Below are 16,343 nucleotides of genomic sequence, written 5' to 3'. Positions count from 1 at the left end.
AGGGTTAATGTATGAGAAGCGTTTAATGACTCTGGGGCTGTACTTGCTGGAGTTTAGTAGAATGTGGGGGATCTCATTCAAATCTCCTGAATACTGAAATTCCTCCAGGAATGGGTGAATGTGGCTGAATCTAGAACCAGAGGGCATAGGGGGAGGAATTTATTTAACCAGAGGGCAATGAATTCATTGCCACAGATGGCTGTGGAGGCCAAGTCACTAAGTATATCTAAAGCAGAAGTTGAGAGGTTCTTGATTAGTCAGGGCATCAAAGATTATGGGGAGAAGGCAGGATAATGGGTTTGAGAGGGATAATAAATCAGCCATGATGGAACAGTGGAATAGATTTGATGTGCCAAATGGCCTAATTCTGCTTCTATGTCTTATGGTCGTTTAGCACAATATCTTGGGTTGAGGGACCTGTACTGTGTTTTAATCCTCTATGTTCTATGTTCCATGATATTTCAAATGACATTTCAGTAAATATTATTGAAGAAATAGAAGCATCTCTATAACCATCTGTAGAACACGTCTAAATATAGAAATGTAAATTGTCAGTGTTAAAATAATCTCCAGCGAGTGGTTCAGAAATCAAACTGTGAGAGGAGCCCAGCAGGTCAGACATAAAGGGATAGTCAGCACCTTGGCTTAAAACCGGAAGATTGATTCTGCTTTTGCAACTACAGTCTGACCCACTGAGTTCCTCCAGCAGGAGGCTGAGGGGTTTGCTTCCTAGCTACCAAATCATGGCGCTCATACCTGATGGGCCTACTGAGTTCCTGCTCACCCATCTCACCCATAATGGTGGAATGTTCCTCAAGCAACCTGCCATGGGAGCTCACTTCTGCAGTCCTGATGGCAGTCTGCATCAGAGATGAAGCTGGCACTCAATGAACCATACTCTGCAGTCAATAGCACTGAAACGAGACACCCTGAAGACCTCTTCATCTCTGCCAGCGACTTCAACCAGGCCAGCTTCGAGAGTGTGTTACCAAAATATCATCAGCATGTCTCCTGTCCCATCAGGGACCCAAACACCCTTGACAATTATGATAGCAACACAAGCATCTAAGTGTCTTCCAAGTCACTAAACCTCCCACCTCCGCCCACAACCCTGTCCACACTTTGGTAATACAGCAGGTCAGAGCACCAGGCTGTACCCCTTTGTCCTGCATTCAGACAGAAGCTGAAAAGCGAGTGAGGCTCCAGTACAGAAGGTATTATAGTGCTAGTCTGAGGAAACAGTTAAATTTCTGCATGACTACTTTGAGTTGGTAGAGTGGTCTCTTTCAAAAACTCAGCAGCCAGCCTAAATGAGTACGTCACCACCAAAAAGGATTTCATCAGTAAGTGTGTGGAGGGCTGTGTATCAAGAGGACAATACGGATGTTCCTAAACAGGAAACCATTGATGAATCAGAATATCCACTCCCTTCAGATGTCTAGGGCTGCGGCATTGAAATCAGGTGAGTCTGACCTTTACAAGAAAGTGAGATATGATCTCCATAAAGCCATCAGGGATGCCGGGAGACAGTGGTCCCAGACTAGCCGTCAGTTGTGGCAAGGATTAATTGCTATCAGAGGTTACAATACAAAATCTGGCAGCATCGCCAACAATGGCACATAGCTTCCCTATGAACTTAATGCATTCACTACATGTTTGGAACTCAAGGGCATTGGCAATAACTTCCTATGTATCAGAACCCACAGTCATCATTGCGGATGTAAGGTAACCCTACCAGAGAACAAACCATGGTAAGCTTGTCACCCAGATAGGGTCCCTTAGCTCCTGCACAGGTATCTGACAGGGTATTTTCAGACAGTTTGAATATCTCCACGCTTCAATCACAGGTTCCCATCTGCTTTAAGAAGACTACCATCTTCCTAGTGTCTATGAAAAGCAAGGTTATGTGCCTTAATAGCTATCGCCTGGTGGCTCTGACATCCACCCACCATCATGAAGTGCTTAACAAGGCTAAGCATGGCACACATTAACTCCAGCCTCCCAGCCAACCTCAACCCATTGCAGTTCACCTATGACTGAAACTCATCTTTAGCCTGCATTCAATTCTGGAGCATCTGAACAGTAAAGACACCTATGGTTGACTATTAGTTATTGACTACAGCTCGGCCTCAATACAATAATTCCATGCAAATTCATTTGAAACTTTCTAGACCTAGAACTTAACATCTCCCTTTGCAAAGGGATTCTTCACTTCTTGATCAACAGAACATAATCAGAAAGGATAGGCAGCAACCTCCATGATGCTTAACCTCAACACCAGTGTCCTTTCGGGACTGTCTCCTCAGCTCCTTAATCTGCTCCCTGTGCACTCACAACTGTGTGGCCGGATTCTGCTCTAGCTCCTTTTACAAGTTTGTATATGGTATCACTGTAGTAGGCCATATCTCAAATAATGAGGGGTCAGAGTATAGGACATGGTGTCATATTAGCAACCTTTCCTTTCGTATGAGCAGTTTAAAAGAGCCAGTCATTGATTGGACAAAAGGAGTAAAAAACATACTCCTGTTTATATCAGTGGAGCAGAATTGAAAGGACTGAGAACTTCAAGTTCCTAAGAGCGAACGTCACAATTGCCTGTCCTGGTTTAACCAAACAGATACCATGACCAAGAAAGTTTACCAGTGTCTCTACTTCCTTAGATGGCTAAAGAAATTTGGTATGCCCCTTGACCCTCGTCAATCCTTATTAATGCATCATAGAAAGTATCATATCTAGATACCTCACAGCTTGGTTCAAGTTCAGTTTCAAGTTCAGATTATTGTCATTGGACCATACATGTGTATACTGTCAAACGAAACAATGTTCCTCCAGAGCAAGGTACACAACACAGTCCATACAACTCACACACAAAATACATGAAGTAATACTTGAAAAGGCATCTGTTAGTCTCGTGAGACCATGGGTTTGCACCTTGGAAGGTTTCCAGGGCGCAGGCCTGGGCACGGTTGTATGGGAGACTGGCAGTTGCCCAAGCTGCAAGTAATACTACCACAATAAATTAACAAATAATTAGATGCCTTTATGGTGCAAGTTAAAAAAGTAAGCATAATTAGGCTTTTAGGGCTTCACACGAGATAAAAAGTAGGTGGCGGCAATGAGTTCATCAGTCTTACAGCCAGGGGAAGAAGCTGTTTTTCATCCTACCAGTTCTTGTCAGTATGCTTCTGTACCTCCTGCCCAAGAGGATCAAAGAATTGTTGGACAGATGGGAGACATCATTGATCCCTGGATAAACATCTCTGATAGGTGGAATAGAGACACTGATGATCCTCTCAGCAGTCCTCACAATCCTTTGAAGGGACTTGCGGTCAAATGCCTTTCAATTCCCCTACCAGATGGCCAGGACACACTCAATTGTGCTCCTGTAAAAATTGGTTAGGATGGTGGTGGGAGCAGGTGTGGGAGCCTGACATGCCTCAATCTCCGCAGGAAGTGGAGACACCACTGTGCATTCTAGACAAAAGAGGTGGTGTTGAGGGATCAGGTTAGGTTGACCATCATGTGCACTCCTAGAAACCTGGTGTTCCTAACTCTCAACGTAGAGGAGCCGTTTATGTGCAGTGAGGAGTGGTCAGTCTCATTTTCCAAAAGTCCACCAATCATTTCTTTGGTCTTATCCATGTTGAGACACAAATTGTTTTGCTCACACTATTTTACCAGCCTGGCCATCTCCCCTCTGTATGACTCCTTTTCATCATTGTTGTTCATGAGGCCAACTACTGTTGTATCATCAGCGAACTTGATCTATCAGTTTACTGGATCTACCAGTGCAGTCAAGCTCTGCACATGACATGAGAAACTGCAAAGAGTTATGGACACAGCTTAGAACATCATGGAAACCAGCTTCCCCTCCATACACTCTGCCTACCCTTCTCGCTGCCTTGGTAAAGCAGCCAGCATAAACAAAGACCCATCCACCCTGGACAACCTCTTTTCTCCCTCCTCCCATTGGGCAAAAGATACAAAAGTCTGAGAGCATCCACCGCCAGGCTTCTATCCTACTGTTCAAAGACTATTGAACAGTTCCCTGGTATGATGAGATGAACTCCCGACCACATAATCTACCTTGTTTTGACCTTGCACCAATTTCTGCACTATAACTGTTACACTTTATTCTGTGCCCTGTTAAGTAAATGCTTTGTGGGATTCTTTGGCAAACACTTGAATACTGTGAATGATTCTGTCCAGATCTATTTTCAATGATTCTCAAACTTAAGCAGGTCTTCAATGGGTTAATATTTCAGAGGATTTGGGGGCAAAATGATGGAAGTAGGAGATTCTAAAGGACTAGGATAGATACGAGGGATGGAATGTCCTTCGTCAAAGCTGCAGGAAGTTATGATACTAAAGCATAGCCTAGCCAATTTTGAAAGCCCAGTCAGAATATTTAATTAAGTATTCTAAGGGAAAAACATTTTCTTGAACTCTACAACATTCCAAAGAACAGCCTGGTCAATACACATCAATATCATAAAACTTAATTTAATCACTTTAGTGCTTTACATTTTTTAAATGAATTTTAATCAATTTGGTTTCCTGTTTAACTAAGAATCTGTTGTCGGCAAGCAAGAAGATTGAAGTTCATTTCAAATGGCATTAAAATATCTTTTCCATGCCACTGCATTATCAATGGCACTTATTGTCAAAAGATAAAATTGAGACTTGGTATCTTATTCAATTTATTCAACTTGATTAAGAACAGAAAATGTTTTTGTTACCTTTCCAGGCAAATTATTTATTGCAGTTACATCTGACAGATGTCACTTATTTGACAGTTTTAATGATCTTCGAATGATCCGCCTTTTTGTTTTGGAAGTCAGGAGAAAATTATTAAGCAGCAGCTATAATTGCTGACATCTGCTTTATATGAAGGCTTTTGGTTGAGCTTTTTAACTTGGCAAGCACAAAAGTAGTCAAAACCATGAACAGTTCTTTTATCTGTTGAAAATGTCTGAATGTTTTAGGAAGAAAAGTTGAATAAAACAGTTCATTCATCACCTCCCATGTGACAATACCCACCTGCTATAACAACTTTCCAGCAAAGGTTTTTTTATAAAAGGATTACCCTATGGCATCAAATGAGAACTATGAGGTATTCTCCAAGATGAAAATGATATACTCTGGATGTGGAGATTTGAAATAAAGACAGCAAATGCTGAAAAATACTCAGAAGAATATGAAGCATTTACAGGAATAAAAGTGTTTATCGGGTCACAGCGTCACAGGGTTATACAGCACAGAAAGTGGCCCTTCTGCCCAATTCAACCATACTGAGCAAACTGCCTACTTGAGTTAGTCCCATTTGTCTGTGAAAAAGACTATTCAGCATTCATTAGGCTCCCATCTGATTCTATAAACTTCTGTTAAGGTAACCCCTCAGCCTTCTTTACTGAAGAAAAACATCCCAGCCTATCAAGTTTCTCCCAAGATCTCAAGCACTCCAGACCCTGAAACATCCTTGTCAATCTTTTCAGCATATCTAGTTTAATCATATCTTTCCTGTGATGTGGCAGTCAGAACTGTACAGAAAACTCTGGGAGTAACATGATGCCCTAGTTGTTGTACTTAATACCCCTACTGATAAAAGCAAACAAGCCATACCCTTCTTCACCCACTATTTAAAATAACATTTTCAGAGAACTATGTTGTTGTACCCTGAGGTCTCTTTGTTTCACAACACTCCCTACAGTCCTGCTATTCTGTCTATATCCTCTCCGAGTTTAGCTCCACAGACACCATATGACCTGTTCAGTATTGAAAGCGTTATTCAGGTTTGACTTATTACAGCAAGGATTATGGATTCTTTCAATATTCTTAATATCTTTCATCGTAAGTTCCCAGAACTTGGGTTTAAACTTGAGAGTGGTTAACAATTATTTTTGTTTAAATGTTAGTGAGTGGTGGGAAATGGTACTGTTCATTTGTTTGATATATCAAAAAGATTTCTGTCAAGTGGCATTCTGAATTCATCACATAAAAAGCAAAGATATGCTCCTATTTGCTCTTCCTACTGGGGGGAAAAACACATTCTGAGATATTTCATTCCCAAAAATATTTTCAAAGAACAATGGGTTTTAACTTATAAAGCTTGTTTATTAGGGACCTTTCCTCTTCCAGCATCAATACAGTGTGCTGTAATATAGGCAATAAGATAAGCATTTTAATCAGTTATTTCAGAAGAATGTGACAAGAATGTAAGAATAAACAAAAAAGTTATCTTCATGTGTCCAGTGGAATGTTCAGCTTTCACTTGTAGAGTGCGATATTTTGAGTCTGCAAAAGATCAATGCAACTAAGGTTTCCTTCAGTTTAGTTGGCAAGTGAGTCATGCAATGCAGTCAGATTTGAATTTCTCCATAGTTGGATTCCTTGCAGATATTGACACACTCTTAGTAAATGTTCCTTTCCCAGCAGTTTCTCTAAATAATTACCACTAGGAACTAATAACTCCAAGGAACCCTGTCCTTACTCAACTTGGACTTGGCTCTGAGAGCCTGAGGGTCTCTGCTACCATGGGAAAATATCTGCAGGATGCCTAGGCAACTATTGTGCAATTCCCTGATGGACATAATTTTGAACTTACATTTATACACACTTTTATAACTTTAACTGTTTGAGTGATATAGTTTATATAATAAATTTTGGTCAGGACAAAATCTTTTCATTTCATCTGAGGGAAGGTAATATATAGTACAGCATTCCATCACTTCACCAGCACACTGAGATGTCTGCAATTTATGGTGAACTCTTGAGTCATGCTTGTGAAATGATGCCAAGGAAGGTGAATATGCATGCAGTGGAGCATAACATGGACAAGGGGCATGAAAATGACTGGAAATTAAAAGGGAGAATCAGTAGAATAGGGGAGGAGAGTCTGGAAGATGGTGGGCAAGAAGGATCAGAAAATAGCAAACCATTTGCTGGAGGAACTGAGAAGGCTGAGCAGCATCCGTTCCTCCAGCAGATTGTTTGTCGCTCCAGATTCCAGCATCTGCAGTCTCTTGTGTCTGCAGAATCAGAGGTGGGTTGTACTGATCCAAGATTTATTTTTTTCAGTGAGGTAAGAGAATGTATAAAAGTTAAAGGAAATGCATACACAATTATAGTCATAGCAACATACAGCATTCAAGCAGCACTTTAGGCCCACCGGGCTAGGCCAATCAAGATGTTGATCCAGGCCAATCCCATTTGCTATGTATGGTCCTCAACTTTTCTATCCATGTATCTGTCCAACTACCTTTTAAATTGTTGCCAAAATTGCCTCAACCACTCCTTCTGTCAGTTCATTCTACATACGGGCCACCTGCTATGTGAAAATGCTGCCCCTGAAATTCCTAATAAATTTCTCCCTCATCCTCAGGATCAGAATCAGGGTTTTTCCAATGACTATGTCATGAACTTTGTTGTTTTGCCAGCAGCACAACATACAAATTCCTATAAGTTACAAAATTAATTAAATAGTGCAGGAGAGAAATAACGAGGCTGTGTTCATGGGTTCATGGACTGTTCAGAAATCTGATGGCGGAGGGGAAGGGGCTGTTTCTAAAATATTGAGTGTGGGTGTTCAGGCTCCTGTACCTTCACCCCGATGGTAGTAAAGCAAAAGAGGGCATGTCCTGAATGCTGAGGGTCGTTACTGATGGATTTGGTCTTTTCAGGAATTGTCTATTGAAGATGTTCTTGTTGGTGAGGAGATTTGTACCCATGATGTAACTGGCTGAATCAACAACCCTCTGTATCCTCTTGTTACCCTGTACATTGGAGGCTGCATACCAGGCAGTGATGCAACTTGTCAGAATGTTCCCCACCATCTTCTATAGAAATCTGATGGTGGTGTGCACGGTTCCACGGTTACCCACAGTGTAATTGTCCATCCTTTACATCATTTTTCAATCTCAAGACACTGATGGATATTAAGAACAGTAAGTACTGCAGACCTAGCCTGTCAGTGAGTTGTTTGATATCAATAGAGCAGGGATATTGCACATGGTGTTGTCACCTGGACTTGGCGCATACCTTTGTTGTGAACCAGTGAGGTGCGGTCCAACAGTCTGTGTAAATGATGTCTTGGCCATTTTTATAGTGATTGCCAGACCCTGTTGGACTTTGTTAACATAGAACACTGCAAGTGTTCACTGGTTCATTGGTGACACCAATGGTGGGGGGGTCTCGTTGGCTCCCTGTTGTATGTACTAGCCCCTCATATCGTGGCCCTGCCTATTGCAGCCACCCAGGAGAGAAGATGCTGAAGTTGATGCGGGAGAGAGCAGAGGCCTCTGTGAGAGTGCTGGAATCCTTGCCTGGTCTGGTTCATCCCGTCAGTGCTCCCTTCCAACGTTTGCACAGGGGAAGACAAGCTGGACAAGGACAAGATCCCATACACCATCATTCTGGATTAAGATGGTGCTACGAAATGTGTGCAATAGTTCTCTGGTAGTTCAAAAGTCAAGAAATTCAACTAAAAACATTACTAATAACAACTTTTCTAAAGTAAACTGTTGTAAATTATCACCACAAAGAAGAAGCGAGCAAAGGTGAAGTGAATTTGAGGGGTGAACCATACTGGTATGCTGCAGATTTGACACACATGGAGTGAGCCATTCGGAGAGGAGACGTCAAGTTAGAGGGATTTCAATGCCTGTACAACTGGCTTGGGTGCAAGGTGGATCGCACTGGGTGCCAAGCCAGTTTGGAGAAATCAAGGGTGGCTGGATGGTGAAATTTGGGCCCGGAGTGAGTCACTGGTGTATGGTCTAGGCCCAGAGCCTTCCTCTGTGTAAGGTATGATATACTGTTTGGACAATTTAAATGGCAGCCCAGATAGACTGGAGAGGCGGGATGTCAGGGCCAGAGGCGAGATATGATTTTTGCTCACCCTTCTGCAATGTTCACTCCTCTCTCGTTGGCACTGAGACTATGGAGACTGCCCAGGCTGCTGAGCTCCGTACCCACTAATGTGATGAACTGATACCAAAGCCTTGGGCTGATCCAGGGTTCAGATCTAAGGACTCATTTTGGTTCAGAATTCTCTCTGCACATCGGGTGTTAGGTTTTATTTTTTAAATTGGGTTCTTTCGGGTTTCTTGCTTTGTAGCTGCATGTAAGCAAACTAATTTCAAGGTTGTGTCATTTAAACATTTTTTGGTAATAAATGTACTTGAAAATTGAAACCATCAATCTACAGGCCATGCCACTGAAGGACTTGGGCTATATGTTTTTTTGACTGTATGTTTTTCTGTTATCATAAATATATGTGCTATATGTGCTGTGAGCTGTTGGCACTGTGTTTTGCACCTTGGCCCCAGAGGAATGCTGTTTCATTTGATGGTATTATGTGTATGATTGAAAGACAATAAAAAGAACTTGAACTTAAAATTTGCAAGAGTTGGTGACATACCAAGTCATGTCAGACTCCTAATGAAGCAGAGCCAATAGTGCACCTTCTTTGTGACTGCATCTGTGTATTGGGCACAGAATTGATTCTCTGAGATGATGACAGCCAGCAATTGAAAGCTGCATTCCCTTTTCATCACGAAGGACCAGAGTGTATTCTCCTGACTTCCCCTTCCTGATGTCCACAACCCATTCCTTTGTCTTCCTGACATTGAGTGTGATGTTGTTGCTCATTTGCCATCGTAACTCCTGAATTCACTGATGAAGGCCAGCATGCCAACAGTCTTCTTCACTACTCTGTGACTCTACTTTCAATGAACTTTGTACTTGTACTCCAAGGTCTCTCTGTTCTACCACACATCACAGGGCTCTACCATTCATTGCAAAAGTCCTACCTTGATTTGGCTTCCCAAAGTGCAGCTTATCTGAATTAAACTCGATTGAAAGGGGAGATAGAACCCCACTTAGAAGGTTTAAGAATAAAATCAAAGGGATACAATGAAAGTTATAAATGTTTAAGAGAGAATATTAAAAATATTGCAAGGAATATCTCAGCCACCAACAAAGTAAGGTGGTATGAAAATGTAAGGTAAGAAAATGTAAATCCATTGACGGCCAAAGGTATTGAATCTGTGATGACTGTAAGAAAGTGGCAGAATTGTTCAATGAATGTTATTGATTTGCAGATAGGATGCCACCAATGCTAAGTTATTTGGAGTAAGTTAGTGCATTCAATTTACTTTTCAAAATTTGTATTGGATAAGTATTGGAACTTGAGGTGGCAAAACTCCTGACAGTTTGTATCTTAGAGTATTAACTGATATATGTAAGATCATGGTAGATATATTAATCATGATTTCCCAAAACTTTCTTGGTTCTGTAGTTATACATCTGAACTGTGCTCTATAATGTCAAGAGAGAGAATCACATTTTCTCTCTTGACATTATAGAGCCGCACATTTTCTTAGGAAGGTTGTTAAACAATGTGGAGTTAAGATATGTAACTGAAGACAAAGAATTTTAGCTCCAAGCTACTTGAATGTCAAGCCATTGTTGACTGGCTAACCATCATGTTCTTATCCCTAAGAACCTATATAGTTGCTTTAGGAAAAATTTCTGTTTGCCTGACAAAGGCTATTTTACCTCTGGTGGACCTGATTCACGATTTATCGTTATGTAAGCTATTACCTCAATTTTCAGGACATGCCATTTTCTCATTGATACCACAAAAGAGAAGGTACAGGAGCCTGAATATGCACACTCAATATTTTAGAAAGAGCTTCTTCCCCTCCACCATCAGATATCTAAATACTCCATGAACCCATGAACGTTGTCTCACTGTCCTTCTGCACTCATTTTTTATTTATTAGTAATTTTAATATTTATAGTATTTTAATGTCTTGCACTGTACTGTTGACACAAAACAACAAATTTCAAAACACATGTCAGAGATAATAAAGCAGATTTTAATTCAGATTTCCTTAGCTCCGTAGGAAACGACAGAGAAGAAAGGGGGCAGTGCTGCCAGTAAAGGGACTAGCAATGAGAGGTTAGTCTGACAGGATGGAAAGGAAATGTATTTTAAAAAGGTTGAGTTAGGGAGTTCCCAAAGGATCAATTTGGATCATGGGAGAATGGGGAAAAGGATAAAGATACATTAAAATAAACAATGACAAAATGACATGTAATCATAGGGTTAGTGATGCTTGGAAAGCATGGTTGTTAAGAAATGTACAGCACTTCCTCATCAGCCTCGAATGTTTACTTAATCTAATCTGAGGTGGCCTCTCAGTTATTGACGGGGGCATGAGAGCCCTGGATTTATTCAATCAGTGGCTCATGGCATTCCAGTACTCCTGAGAATAGTTGATTTCTGTTGCATCTCATTCACCACTCAGGGAGCTATCTGGCTCGCAATTCCCTGTACTAAATAAATGACAACTGATGTCACTAAACTACGCCATGCGCATGGGAAGTGAAGTGGTAGATGCATGATACAGAGCTCAATGAGTCGGGTCTACGTCACCGTCCTCAGCTGCTGCACTCTGCGTAGAGACGGGTCAGCTTGGCATAAGATCAGAGCTTTCAGTGAGTTGTAACCCCGCACAAGATGAGGTATGTTTTTAAAATAAAAGCAGACAACATAGGAAACATTCAGCAAGTAACTTATTTGAATTAGTTACTTCAATTTTAACATTTTTAAATTATTTTTGATTTTCAGAAAAGTTTACAACCTGTGAAATTTATTTTTATTGTTGATGGAAAATAACGCTATGCCCACCTGCCTTAACATCTGTCAAGCACAGGCAGCAGTTTATCAGGGTAGGTAGGGTGTTTGCTCTCCTGCACTTCCTGAGGCCATGAGGAGTATTCAACCCTCAGTATTCAACTTGAATGTGTGGCAGGCCAGTGAGATTGATATTCCATTTCCAACTCAGTCAGGTGGGGACTGCAGGCAGCAGGCCAGGGACAGCAAGATCCAACCTGATATTTTATGCAAATGCTTGGGAATTTGGTTTAAATTGCTGTCCAAATAAACCGAAGGAGAAAAAAAACAAATTGAAAGAAGTTAAATTATCGTATATATTTTATAAATGCATAAATAAGTACATGATGGTTGCTTATGTTTCATAATCACTGGTCTGAGGGGATATTAAAAATGAGAATTAGTGACAGCTGAAGCACAGATGGGAGATTTCTTCTTTAACAAGAGCCTGGTTTTAAGTTGGCTTCTTGTGTGTTATTCAGCGTGTGGGAGAAGCTAAGCACCAGAGACAGATGTCTGACAAATGGTCAATAAAAAACACTGTTCCTCATGGTTACAACAGAGTGGAGAATTTCTTCAAATAAATTTAATTGCTTTAACTCTGCTTGAGGGGAAACGAGCAGTTTCTCAGTTTAAGTAATAGGTCTGCAGTAAATATTCCTCTATTTAACATTGCTGATTTGTAAACCTATGCAAAACTGCATTGTCACTTGACATTTTTGATAAATTAATATACTGAATATTATAATATACTGAATTCAGAGATTCCCTATCCCATTTTGCATTGAATATATTATAGGTACATCGAATACAGTAATTTTAACTTATTCAGATCTTGAAACAAATACCAACACAAAATTCTTTGAATGTGCAAATTAGAAATGGTTGCATATTGTCCTTTTTTTTTTAAGATTCACTTACTTGGAATAAATGGAAATAAACTTTGCAAGAAAGGATTGTTGCTACTTACCACCCATTTCAGAAATGGGTCTACATAAAATTCTATCCCAACTGAACAATGTATTTCAATTCACCTTACTTTTGAAGTAACACCTAAAGGTTGTTATGTTCAAGCATAGAGTAGTTTTATTTTCTTCAAAAAGAATAAACTCTAAAATACTATTCTGCTGCCTTCATAACTTATGGATTTAACTGGAGTTTGTACTAGAATCTCATATCATAAATTAATGAAGAATTTATCTCCTGCTGTGGGGCTTGAGAAGATTATCCAGACTACCATCAGGATCCTGGACTAATAGAGTCACACAGCACAGAAATGGGTCCTTCTGCCTATTGTGCCCATGCCAAACCTTTTGTAACTATACAAATCCTACTTGCCTGCAGTAGGTTTATAGCTTTCATACCTTGCCTATTCAAGCGCCTGTATTCTTTTCTTAAACATAGTGATTATATCCGATTCCACCACTTCCTTTGCCAGCAATTTCCAGAAGTCAATAACCAGCTTTGTAAAAAAAAATTCCTCCCTCCCCCCATGCCCTTAGCATCCATCCTCCCAAGATTCTTCAGAACGTTATGGAGTTCAATCTAGTCTTCCATTCTTTTAACTTCCAGCAAAAATAATATTAGTCTTCTAGTGGTTTACCAGAGGAATGGAGACAGGCTAACCCCTATTGACATCAATGGATCTGGGGTTGAGAGGGTAAAAAGCTTTTTGTTCCTTGGCATCCACATCACCGAGGACCTCACGTGGCCTGCACATACCAGCTGTATGGTGAAAAAGGCACAAAAGCGCATCTTTCACCTCAGACGGTTCAGCAAGTTTGATACGGGACCCCAAATCCCCAGAACTTTCTACAGGGGCACGGTTGAGAGCATCCTAACTGCCTGCATCACTGCCTGGTATGGGAACTGTACCTCCCTTAATCGCAGGACTCTGCAGAGAGTGGTGCAGACAGCCCAGCGCATCTGTAGTAGTGAACTTCCTATAATTCAGGACATTTACAAGAGCAAATGTGTAAAAGGGGACCATAGAATAATTGGGGACCTAAGTCACCCCAACCACAATCAGTTCCAGCTGCTACCATCCAGGAAACGGAACCGCGGCATAAATGCCAGGACCAACAGGCTCCGAGGCAGCTTCTTCCACTAGACCTTCAGACTGATTAACTCACACTGATTTGAGTGTACTCTAAGTTACATTGACTATTCTATTTATAATAAATTACTATGATTACACATTGCACATTTAGACAGAGATGTAATGTAAAGATTTTTAATCCTCATATATGTGAAGGATGTAAGAAATAAAATCAACTCAATTCAACTCATGAGACAAGCCTGCCATTCTGGAGATTAGTTGAGTAGACATTCCCTGAACTGCTTCCAATTTGTAACAGTGTTCTGAAATAAGAATCCAATACAGTGCACCATACTCAAAATATAGTCTCAATAATATAACTGTAATATATTGGGTTCTGCTAGTGATTCACAATAACATTCTGTTAGCTTTCCTGATTACTTGGAGTACCTTCATACTAGCCTTTTATGAATCATGCATACAGATTCCCAGATCCCTCTGCATCTCAGAGCTCTGCAGACTTCTCATTTTTTTTCCCTGGAAAAACGGACAGTTTCACATTTTCCCACCTTATATACCATTTGCCATGTCTTTTCCCATTCACTTATCTCATTATATCCCAGTTAGCCTCCTTGCCTCATTCTCATAACTTAATTTCATAACTGTTTTTCTGTTGTTAACAAACTGGGCACTCCAAGTTATTTATACAAATGGAAGAAAGTTGAGTTCTCAGTAGAAACCTTGTAACACTTCACCCATTGCATCTTGCTAGCTAGAAAATGGTCCATTCATGCTTGTTCCCTGCATCCCATTTACCAGTCAATCTTCTATCAATATCAAAGTTAACTCCAGCTCAACTCTTACTTTGTGCATGTATCTTTGACGTGATGTCCAAGAGTGAATGCCTTTCAGATATTTTAGTACACACAATAGTTCCTCTTTATCCACAGCATGCTACATTTTCAAAGAACTCCAATAAATTGATCAAAACAATCATCCTTTCACAAAACTGTCTTGATTTATTTGAGATTATGTTGAATATTTCCAAGTATTCTGCTCTGAGGTCTTTAACAGCTTTTAATATTTTCCCTATGACATACTGTGCTAACTGGCCAGAAATATTTGTGTCCTGTCTCCATTTCTTCTCCAATAAAAGGTTACATTTATGACTCTCCAACCCAATGGAACATTCCATAAATCTAGTGAAATTTGAAAATTAAAACCAATGTGTAAACTCTCTCACCTGCTCATCCTCTTGAGCTGCCAGGTTGAAGTCCATAAAGATGCAAAGATGTGTCAGCCCACAGCTCCAATAATTTCCTCGACATGACTTCCCTGGCGATTGTAATCTCCCTGTGATTTTCCTTCCTTTCCATTTCCTGAACTACAGTCATTTCTGGGATGATGCACAATACCTGTGTAATTAATCTGCCATCTCCCTGTTTTCCATTATTAATTTCTAATATCACTTTGTCTTAGACCAATGGTCGCTTTTTAATATCAATAGCTAACCTTGCAATTCTCATTTTTGTCCATCCATTTTGTCCCCTTTACCTCCAAAACTGCATCCATTGCTCCCATTATCTATCTTCATCTTTTTCCTCCTCCTAATTCCATCTATCCACTACACACCCTTCCCCCACCCTAACTAACTACCATTCTGTTCTTCCCTCTTGCCCATTACTAACTCCTTTACTTATCAAAGAATGACATTGGTCCCCCTTTGTGTTTCTGCTTATCTTCCTCCTGCAGCTGACTCCCATCTGTGCATAACCACCCCCACTTCATTTGCCCCTTAATATTTTCTCTCTATCACTCTTTTCATCACTCTTTCCATCTCCCCCTCTCCATCTCTATCACCCTCCATCTATCTCTCACTCCATCTCTCCATCTCTTATTCACCTGCCACTGTCTCCCATCTCTACCCCCACTCATTCTATTATCTGGTACAACACCCCTCCTCTCAATTGTCTCAGAATCCTTTCTCACCCATGCCCTTCTCTCTTAATACTGCTCATCTTGCTTTTCCACTCTCAACTCTGATACGAGGCTTCGACCTGAAACGTCCACAATTCCTTTCCTTACACCCTCAGATGCAGTGCAACCTGTTAAGTTCCTCCAGCAGATTGCTTGTTGCTCCAGATTCTAATATCTGCAGTTTATTCTGTCTCTACCTTACAATCTATTTATATGCTTTTGGCATCTTCTTGTAATTTATTCTTCTTTACCTCTATTAATTCATTGGATTTATAAAACACACTCTGTCCAATCTTCTCATTTTCAACATCCCCATTTCCCCCCACACCCACTCAATGACTCCCCCACATAAATTTTACACACGCCTATTTGTATATGCCTTCTGTTGCCCTGGTTAGTGGTAATTTTCCTGGAAATGTGCAAACTCTAACTAAGTTATCTGCAGAGATAGTGGTTACAGAGATTGTGATTAGTCTCTCTTGGCAGTAAGTTCCACTGTAATTGATCAGATCTCCCCATCTGCCTAACATTCATCTCGCCTTGATAATTTACTTTGAGTTTGATTATTTAATGATTTGAGCTAAACATCATAAATAAAAGAGCAAAATAGAAATTGTAGATTTTTGGAAAATATGTGTGTGTGAGTAG

At 40.4% G+C, this 16,343-nt stretch overlaps 1 protein-coding gene and 1 long non-coding RNA gene across 4 annotated transcripts in view; one reads left to right on the top strand and one right to left on the bottom strand.

Moving 5' to 3' along the window:
- LOC132395472 (voltage-dependent L-type calcium channel subunit beta-2-like) overlaps window positions 1-16,343 on the top strand; it is a 324,563-nt gene that overhangs the window by 148,084 nt on the left and 160,136 nt on the right. The gene's annotated exons all lie outside the window — the stretch shown is intronic.
- The window catches only part of LOC132395475 (uncharacterized), a 29,409-nt gene that overhangs the window by 9,853 nt on the left and 3,213 nt on the right, over window positions 1-16,343 (bottom strand). The window contains exons 2-3 of the long non-coding RNA XR_009512621.1: window positions 14,962-15,114; window positions 11,696-11,939 (exon numbers count right to left, since the gene is read on the bottom strand). This is a non-coding gene — a long non-coding RNA (uncharacterized LOC132395475). The remainder of the gene's footprint in view (window positions 1-11,695; window positions 11,940-14,961; window positions 15,115-16,343) is intronic.

The sequence above is a fragment of the Hypanus sabinus genome, chromosome 6, assembly GCF_030144855.1.
Source record: "Hypanus sabinus isolate sHypSab1 chromosome 6, sHypSab1.hap1, whole genome shotgun sequence".
NCBI lineage: Eukaryota > Metazoa > Chordata > Chondrichthyes > Myliobatiformes > Dasyatidae > Hypanus > Hypanus sabinus.
This window is presented reverse-complemented; position numbering and strand designations above follow the sequence as displayed.